The 8,144-nt window shown below is 37.4% G+C and overlaps 1 pseudogene; it reads left to right on the forward strand.

Moving 5' to 3' along the window:
* The first annotated feature begins 538 nt into the window (after nt 1–538).
* LOC131676033 (uncharacterized) lies at nt 539–4,598 on the forward strand (annotated as a pseudogene).
* The last annotated feature ends 3,546 nt before the right edge of the window (nt 4,599–8,144 follow it).

Raw genomic sequence — 8,144 nt, forward strand, 5'->3', positions numbered from 1 at the left:
ATTTTAAATATATTTGTAGTTGGGACTGTGCCCACATTTGAAATTATGGCGCCACTGACCTATGAACAAGCAGATGGGGGATAGACCACTAGTGAAAAATTGTTCCCAAACCTGAGGGGTAACCCATCAGCAAATGAGTGTTTGGGACTGTGCATAAAAGGTGGAGCTAGTGTTCTGGGAAAATTGCCGGATCGATGTTTTTATGGGAATTCCCTCATAGTGTTATGTCTGTTAGTCTGTGGTAAAAGTGCGGAATCGAATGGCGATACTTTCAAGTATCGATACTACGACTACGATTATATCGAAAGTATCAGTACTTGTATTCGATACCAGTATCGATTCTAAGTATCGATGTATTTTATTATCGAAACGTCCCTAGACATAAAATGACTTACTGTGAGCCGTGTCTGTAAACATTGTTTTTGTTTAACTTTGTCGTGTTTTGATTATCGTCCACTTGTATTGTTGTTTTCAAAGCTCGGATATTTCTTGGTTCATTTTTTTTGTTACTTTACAATTCCGTTTGTCTTCTTTGAAAATGTTTCCAGCAGGTAATTTGTTTTCGGTAGGACCACTCATCTCTGAATATGCCAGAAACTACCACAAGGATATCCTAATGTGCGGAAAAGGTACTTAGAAAAATAAAGGCAGTGCAACTTCACGACCCTTACATGATGCAAATATCGAACGATTTGCCTACGAAGGTAACTACGTGTTTTGTCGTAGACTACCTGTTAAATTTCAAATCCTGTATACCGGTAATTTTGTGAAAAACATTCGAAGTCTGGAGGATTACTGAAAATTCGAAGCGGGTTTTGTCCATTCTGTGAAAGAATGGATGCTAGGTAGCCAGTACGTTGTGGTTGGGAAGGTAAGTTTGATGAATACATTTTAGTCATTAGTGTTTACAAAGTGGTTTACTGGATTTTATAGCTATTGAGAATTAAACAGAAAAGTTTCTCATTTTATAGGACGCTCACTTCATGCGCCTCAACGAGAAGTCACTGAATCCTTGGGTGATTGTGGAAAAAGAAGGAAGTATTTTATCAGCTCACTGTGATTGTACTGCCGGTATCAGCAATACTTGTTCGCATGTAAGTGCTGTACTGTATGCGTTGGTAAATCTTACAACGAATGGAAAGGTAGTTAGATGTTGTCCTAATAACGCATGTTCTCACATTATTGTATATTTAGTTAACAGTAACCGACAATCCTGTGTATTGGAAAAAAAAGATGGGTGGGTAATGTCTGCGACATAACCGGAGAGATGTAGAATACATAAGGAACACGTTCTTCAAATATGTTGATACTCATTGGAATTTTCGGACAAATGGTGATTTGGGCGAGGAATATTTCAAATTATTCTTTACAAAAATGATGGTGGTCCTGAAAAGGACCAGTTTTGTTGGCGTTGTTGGCCTTGGTGAGGGAGATGGCTAACGATGAAATTAATTGTTAGCATGAGGAAGTCGCGTAGTACTGGCCAATGGAAGAACAGATAATAATTGATTCCTGAAAATCAATTTTTCTTTATTCATGTAAATTATACATACTTACAAATCTAACAGAAGATTCCTGATCATATTTCTGAATCATTAGTACGAACATTGTGTAATTTGGTTAAGTACAATGAAAGTTACAAACTTTCCAAACTCGACCTTCTGTTCCTTCAGAAATATTGAAATGGGGTGTCTATATTAAACCGTTAGTCGTGGTCACAATAAAAAAGATGGGTGGGTAATGTCTGTCACATAACCAGAGCGTCGTGATTTCAATTCGAGACGTTAATTTAAATCTAATAATATTCAACAGAATCACGTTTGAATGGGAAATTTTCAAATAATTCTCTATGGTAATAATGGTGGTTCTGAAAAAAACCTTTGTTATCGGCGTTGGTGTTGATGGTGATGCGCTGGATCGTTGGATATTTTTGGCATGATAGTTACGTGCCTGGCGAACTGTTTTGTAGCCTCGAACAAAACGACAAGACTGGCTTCTTCGGATACCATTACGGCTGAACTTTATAAACTTAGCTCGACTTTGAAATCCTGCACAATCTCACGAATCAGACACTGGTAGGGCCATTTTGTTTGCTACTAGCGCGGAGCTGCACAAAAAAATCATATGCAGTTAGTTCACGGGGGCTGCCAAAAAGCTTGAATAGAAGCATGCGACTTCAACGTTTCTCTTAAACATATGCAACAACACATTCGTTTTGGTAATACTGATAATAACAGTAGAAAGGAATGGAAAAGCAGTGCACGAAACGAGCGAGAGGATAATTTAAATTTTTGTTCCATGTGCAAGCTACTTCTTTCCACACAACGTATTATGTTGCTTGTTGAAAATTTGCTACACACCTTAAAATGAAAGTTTCAGTTTAACTCTCGCTAGAACACAATTGATTGGTCCTGAAAAGAACCGTTGCTTTTATTGTAATTTACGCCCACTCCCACAAACCGACCAAGTAGGCATCACTGGCTTCATTACGGCTGAGTTTTGTAAGCGTAGCTCGACTTTGAAGTAATACACAACCTTACGAACCAGACGCTGGAATGTTAGCCAGCGGATTAGTTGCTCCGTTGCCCTTTAGTTGGGGCGAAATACTAGCATGGCGATAGTTCTTGATCGGTAGTTGGTTGCGATGGGCCACAAGTAGCTGGGGCACTTTTGCGGACCGTCATCATCGCCAACTGCTTTCCTCCGGTGGACTGGCTGCTTGCTAGTGCTTGAACGAATACGAATGATGAGAAAAACCGACCGACCAATATTCATATATGAAAACACGAGAAAGCACTACTATCGCTCTCCCGCTCGTTTTCGTGCCATTCCTGTGCCTTTCCTTTCCGTTCGGCTACCAATACTAGCATAACCAAAACGAATATTCTGTCTTTCCATCGCCTTCAATCTAGTGGCCAATGCTAGCAAACTTGCATGTTCAGTTTTTCAATAACAACATTCCAACAATATTTTCAAAGAATGTTGCAGATTTGAAAAGAAGGAAGGAGAAGATTTTCACAAATTTAAATTCTTTTGTCTTATTTGTTAGCGCTGATAAAGGCTATTTAGTTTTCTACTAGCAAGGAGCTGCACAAACAAATCGATTTATGCAGCTAATCAACGGAGGCTGCCAAAAAGTTCGAATAAAAGCATGCGACTAGTGTACTTTGCACGTTCTATATTTTATCAATACTAGAGAGGATCAATAAAATAATTCAAATTGTAATAGCAACATGCAATTGTGGCAACACTGGCCATGAGATGGTGGGGGAACACGCACATTCGTTTAAGTTATGATGGTAGTAGCAGCAGAAAGGAATGGAAAAGCAGTGCACGGAAACGAGCGAGAGGATAATTTAAATTCTCTTTCTTTCTTTCCACACATCGTATTTCTTATATAGCTTTCTGAAAATTATTTGTTATGCACCATAAAATGTAAATTTCAGTTTAACTCTTATTACAACACAATTAATTGGTCCTGTAAAGAACCGTTTATTGTTTTATTGCGGGAGCATAATTCAGACGCACTCCCCGCGGACACGGTGAGTCAGAAAGCACTATTTTGCATCCTCGAACAAACCGACCAAGTTTGCGTCGTTGGCTTCTCGGGGCATCATTACGACTGAGCTTTGTAAGCGTAGCTCGATTTTGCAGTCCTGTACAATCTCACGACCCAGACGCTGGAACGATAGCCTACTCTGTTGCCCTTTAGTTGGGGCGAAATTCTTGCAGGGCGACAGTTCCTGATCGGGTTGCGATGAGTCACCAGTAGCTGTAGGCACTTTTTCCGCCTTCGTCATCGCCAACTGCTTTCCTTCGGTGGACTGGCTGCTTGCTAGTGCTTGAACGAATACGAATGATGAGAAAAACCGACCGACAGATATTTATAGAATCGCGCTAATATGCACTACTATCGCTTTCTCGCTCGTTCTCGTGCCGTGCATGAGCCTTTCCTTTCCGTCCGGCTTCTAATGGCCTAACCAAAGGAATATGCCGTCTTTCCCCCACCAACTGCTCTCGTCAAGCAACCCAATGCGAATAACCATAGGAACAAACATGTAGTGGACCTATATATAAACTTTTCATTATTTTATTGTTCGGTTGGTCTACCAAAGTGACGGCTCTGTGCGGGATGGGCTGAAAATTTTCACTTTTCCGAGTCGTTTTCGAAAGATTTTTCAAAACACATTTTTTTGTTATTAGTGCATGTTATACATACTTCAAATTTTAATACAGCATAGAGGAACATATTTGCAACAAATTGGCCTAAAAATCAAATCATTCTGTTTAGTATGATAAAAGTTATTAACGTTCAAAATCTGACGCGGCGCCGCAGCCGATATTTTGAAACGGGACCCCTATATTGAAACCTTAAATGTATTCTACATTAAAAAACCACGCTCAAGGATGAACTCTTTAAGGTCACAGATGTGGATCACGGCAGAACAATTAAACGATTCTACGATACTAAAAAGAATAAAACCCGGAAAATTTTTATTGAGTTACTGGAACTGATTAAACAGGACGGTAATGATGCAGCAGACTTTTGTTCCCATTGCGACAATGTAAATTTCAGTGCTTGGCGGATCATTGAGTAACACGATTTTCCTACAAAACGACTTCGACATGAAATACGTTGGAAAAAGCATGGAAGAATTGAGAACATTGGCAAAAATCTGCAGTGAATGCTAACCGCAACTGATTTACCAAACGAAATCTTGAATAAAACCAACGAGAACCCAAGAATTTTGGATAACGGTATTGTCGCGGATTCAATATATCAATTCATGGTTGCATCCCCAGATTACTTCGCACAGTGTTCGTGTTGATGAAGTGTACCTGTCGAAATTAAATGTCCTTACCGACTTTATTCAATTTGTTGGCAATATAGGAGATATGATAAAAAGTCAAATATTATCAAGTTCAGGCTCAGATTTGTATAACGCTATCAAAATCAGGTTTGTTTATGGTTTGGAGTAAAAACGAAAATATAAGAAAGCAGTATATCTGCGGACGGTTCGGAAAACGACGCAAGGACAGCAAAGATGGTTTTCTGTCACAATTCCTCAAGATAGAAATTTTGTTTTGATTTAATTATGTGCATCTACGCTTGCATTATTTTATTTTTTCAATTCTCCCAACAGAAATATCAAACTGGAGCGCCACCAAGGAGTGAGTGCGGTCATATCTAAAGGGACCGAAGTCACTTATTCTAAAACTGTAAAATGAGCCATAAACTTTATAGACTTTCTTCGTACGATTTACGTTTTTATTATTTGTATTTCGTTGTACTGCCCCAACCAAAGGAAATGCTATAAGCGTTACTTCTATGTTTTCATTACTTTGACAAAACAATTTGCGTCGCGTTTAGAACTTATCACATATAATGAGTAAAAACAAAAACGGGAAAAATTGTAAAATATTAAGTGGTCACAAATTTTTTCGAGTGATCGATGTGTGTGCGAGATACCTGCAAAAACTCTTGCATTTATGTGAAAATGTGCAGAGAACTTCAGTCTTATGACATACATTTGTCGCCAAACGAATTACGCACCCGAATCCACAATTTGTCCAGAAAATGCAGGTAGACCGTCATAATTTTCAAACATTGAACAAATGTACATTTTACGTCAACGCAATTTGTTTCAGATCTGAAAAGAACAAAATGGAAACGTCTGGTGAATTGCGATGGAACTATAGTTTGAAAAAATCAGTGCCTTATTACAATGACTTTTGTTTAAGGATATCATTCATTAGATTACCGTTCTGGAGATTGAATATGATATTTCTTTATGGGATGCTCTCTCCCCATCTACAACAAAATTGACCAATTTAATATTAATTTTTAAAGGTGCTCGAAAGGTTTGTAAAAAACATATTGTTAAATATTCCGCTGTAGTGTGCAATTCTCTAAAATATCTCTCATGGTATACCAGTAATTGCACAAATTTTTGCGGTGAAGATACAAGCACATCCAGTTGAATATGCTAAACACGAGTTTTTTTACAATGCTTTATATGACTCTTTATAATTTTATTGTTTGACAAGAAAAATGGAGATCGATACTGAAAATTTGATTTCGCTTGTTTTTTTTTCGAGAAAACCATTATGGGACAAAACATTAAAACAGTACAGAAACAAATTTACAGTTGATAAGTTTTGGCAGCAAATTGCTAAGGAAGTGTGTGATGTTACAGGTAAGTGAAAACTAAAAAAATAATTCAAATTCGAGCACGAATATTTTTAAAAACTCTGCAGTGGAATTGGCAAAGAAAAAATGGAAATCGTTACGGGACTGTTTTGTAAAGGAGCTGAAAAAGATTCCAGAAGGAAAATCTGGAGATGCAGGCCATCAAATTACGAAACATACACCACCTGGCCATATTTCAACTCAATGCTTTTCATTAAAGCCCAAGTGACGGCACGTAAATCCGGTGGAAATCTCGATTCGCGATCCCGTAAGAACGGAATTGTTTGAAGATGACTGTTTGCAGCAAAGCATTGATGAAACAAATGAGTCTATCGAATTTTTGGATACATCTGAGATTAGTAGTCTGGAGGAAAACATGCCTCAGCTACCAATTTGGAGCAGCAGGTCGACATTGAGACACGCAAATTACAGCTGCTCGAAAAGAAGGCAAGAAAAAACAGTACTCCCGTCGATGAGGATGAAGCCTTTTTCACGAGCTTGTTACCACACGTACGCAAATTGAAGGCTGAGGACAAATTAATGTTCCGCATGGAGATCCAAAGTGTTGTTCAGAAGCACGTTTATAAGACAAACAGATTGCATTTATGTGAAAATGTGCAGAGAACTTCAGTCTTATGACATACATTGGTCGCCAAATGAATTACGCACCCGAATCCACAATTTGTCCAGAAAATGCAGGTAGACCGTCATAATTTTCAAACATTGAACAAATATACATTTTACGTCGACGCAAATTGTTTCAAATCTGAAAAGAACAAAATGAAAGGTCTGGTGGATTGCGATGGAACTATAGTTTGAAAAAATCAGTGCCTTATTACAATGACTTTTGTTTAAGGATATCATTCATTAGATTACCGTTCTGGAGATTGAATATGATATTTCTCCATGGGGTGCTCTCTCCCCATCTACAACAAAATTGACCAATTTAATATTAATTTTTAAAGGTGCTCGAAACGTTTTTAAAAAACATATTGTTAAATATTCCGGTGTGGTGTGCAATTTTCTAAAAAATCTCTCATGTGTATACCAGTAATTGCACAAATTTTTGCGGTGAAGATACAACACATCCAGATGAATATGCTAAACACGAGTTTTTTTTACAATGCTTGATATGACTCTTTATAAGAGAACATCAATACATAACCAGCAAATAGTCATCGGACTAAATGCCCTACACGTCAATCTTTATGTCATTTTGTATCTACTGTGATGTGCCGACGGAAAAAAACACTTAAGGAGAGAAAATTGCAGGTGAATTTCAAGCTAGGTACATCGAAATAGGGAGATATCGAGATAGAGAAAATATCGAGATACGGAGGATTTTTCATAGACAATCTGAAGGGATTTACGAAATAATCGAGATACGGAGAAATATCGAGATTGAGAATATCGACATAGAAAGAGTTAACTATAGCATGAAGGCAAAATTTAACTAATGTTAAGCTAGTCAAATATTACATTTTTTGTTCCGAGTACTTTAGCGTTGGCACGTAGCTCATCAGGTTCGTGGCTGTCGACATGACAGTATTGAAGAACCAAAATATTCATAGGTGCACATCTCATGGAAAAAATGGAGTTATTTCCAATAAATTATGTTCATAAATTATCAACAGTGAGAATATTTTGGCAGAATTTTTTTTTTGTGTATTAAGAATCCATCATTGAGGAAGTTGGACTTCCAATATGAACATTTATATTTATGATGCCTATCGGTTTGAAATTCGTGCTTTTGAGCAAAGCAATGGGTATTTTTCGTTCAAATGAAGAACCCTTTTTTGGGACATTTTGACAATACAAACTAAGTTAGCAGGAAAAATATTTAAATGTACTATACTCAATGTAATAAACAACTACTTCAACATTTTTCGATGTATTGTACATACCCAAATAAATTATTAAAGTGCTCAAACCGAAAGTTATTTTGTTTTACAAT

This window comes from Topomyia yanbarensis, chromosome 1 (assembly GCF_030247195.1).
Source record: "Topomyia yanbarensis strain Yona2022 chromosome 1, ASM3024719v1, whole genome shotgun sequence".
NCBI lineage: Eukaryota > Metazoa > Arthropoda > Insecta > Diptera > Culicidae > Topomyia > Topomyia yanbarensis.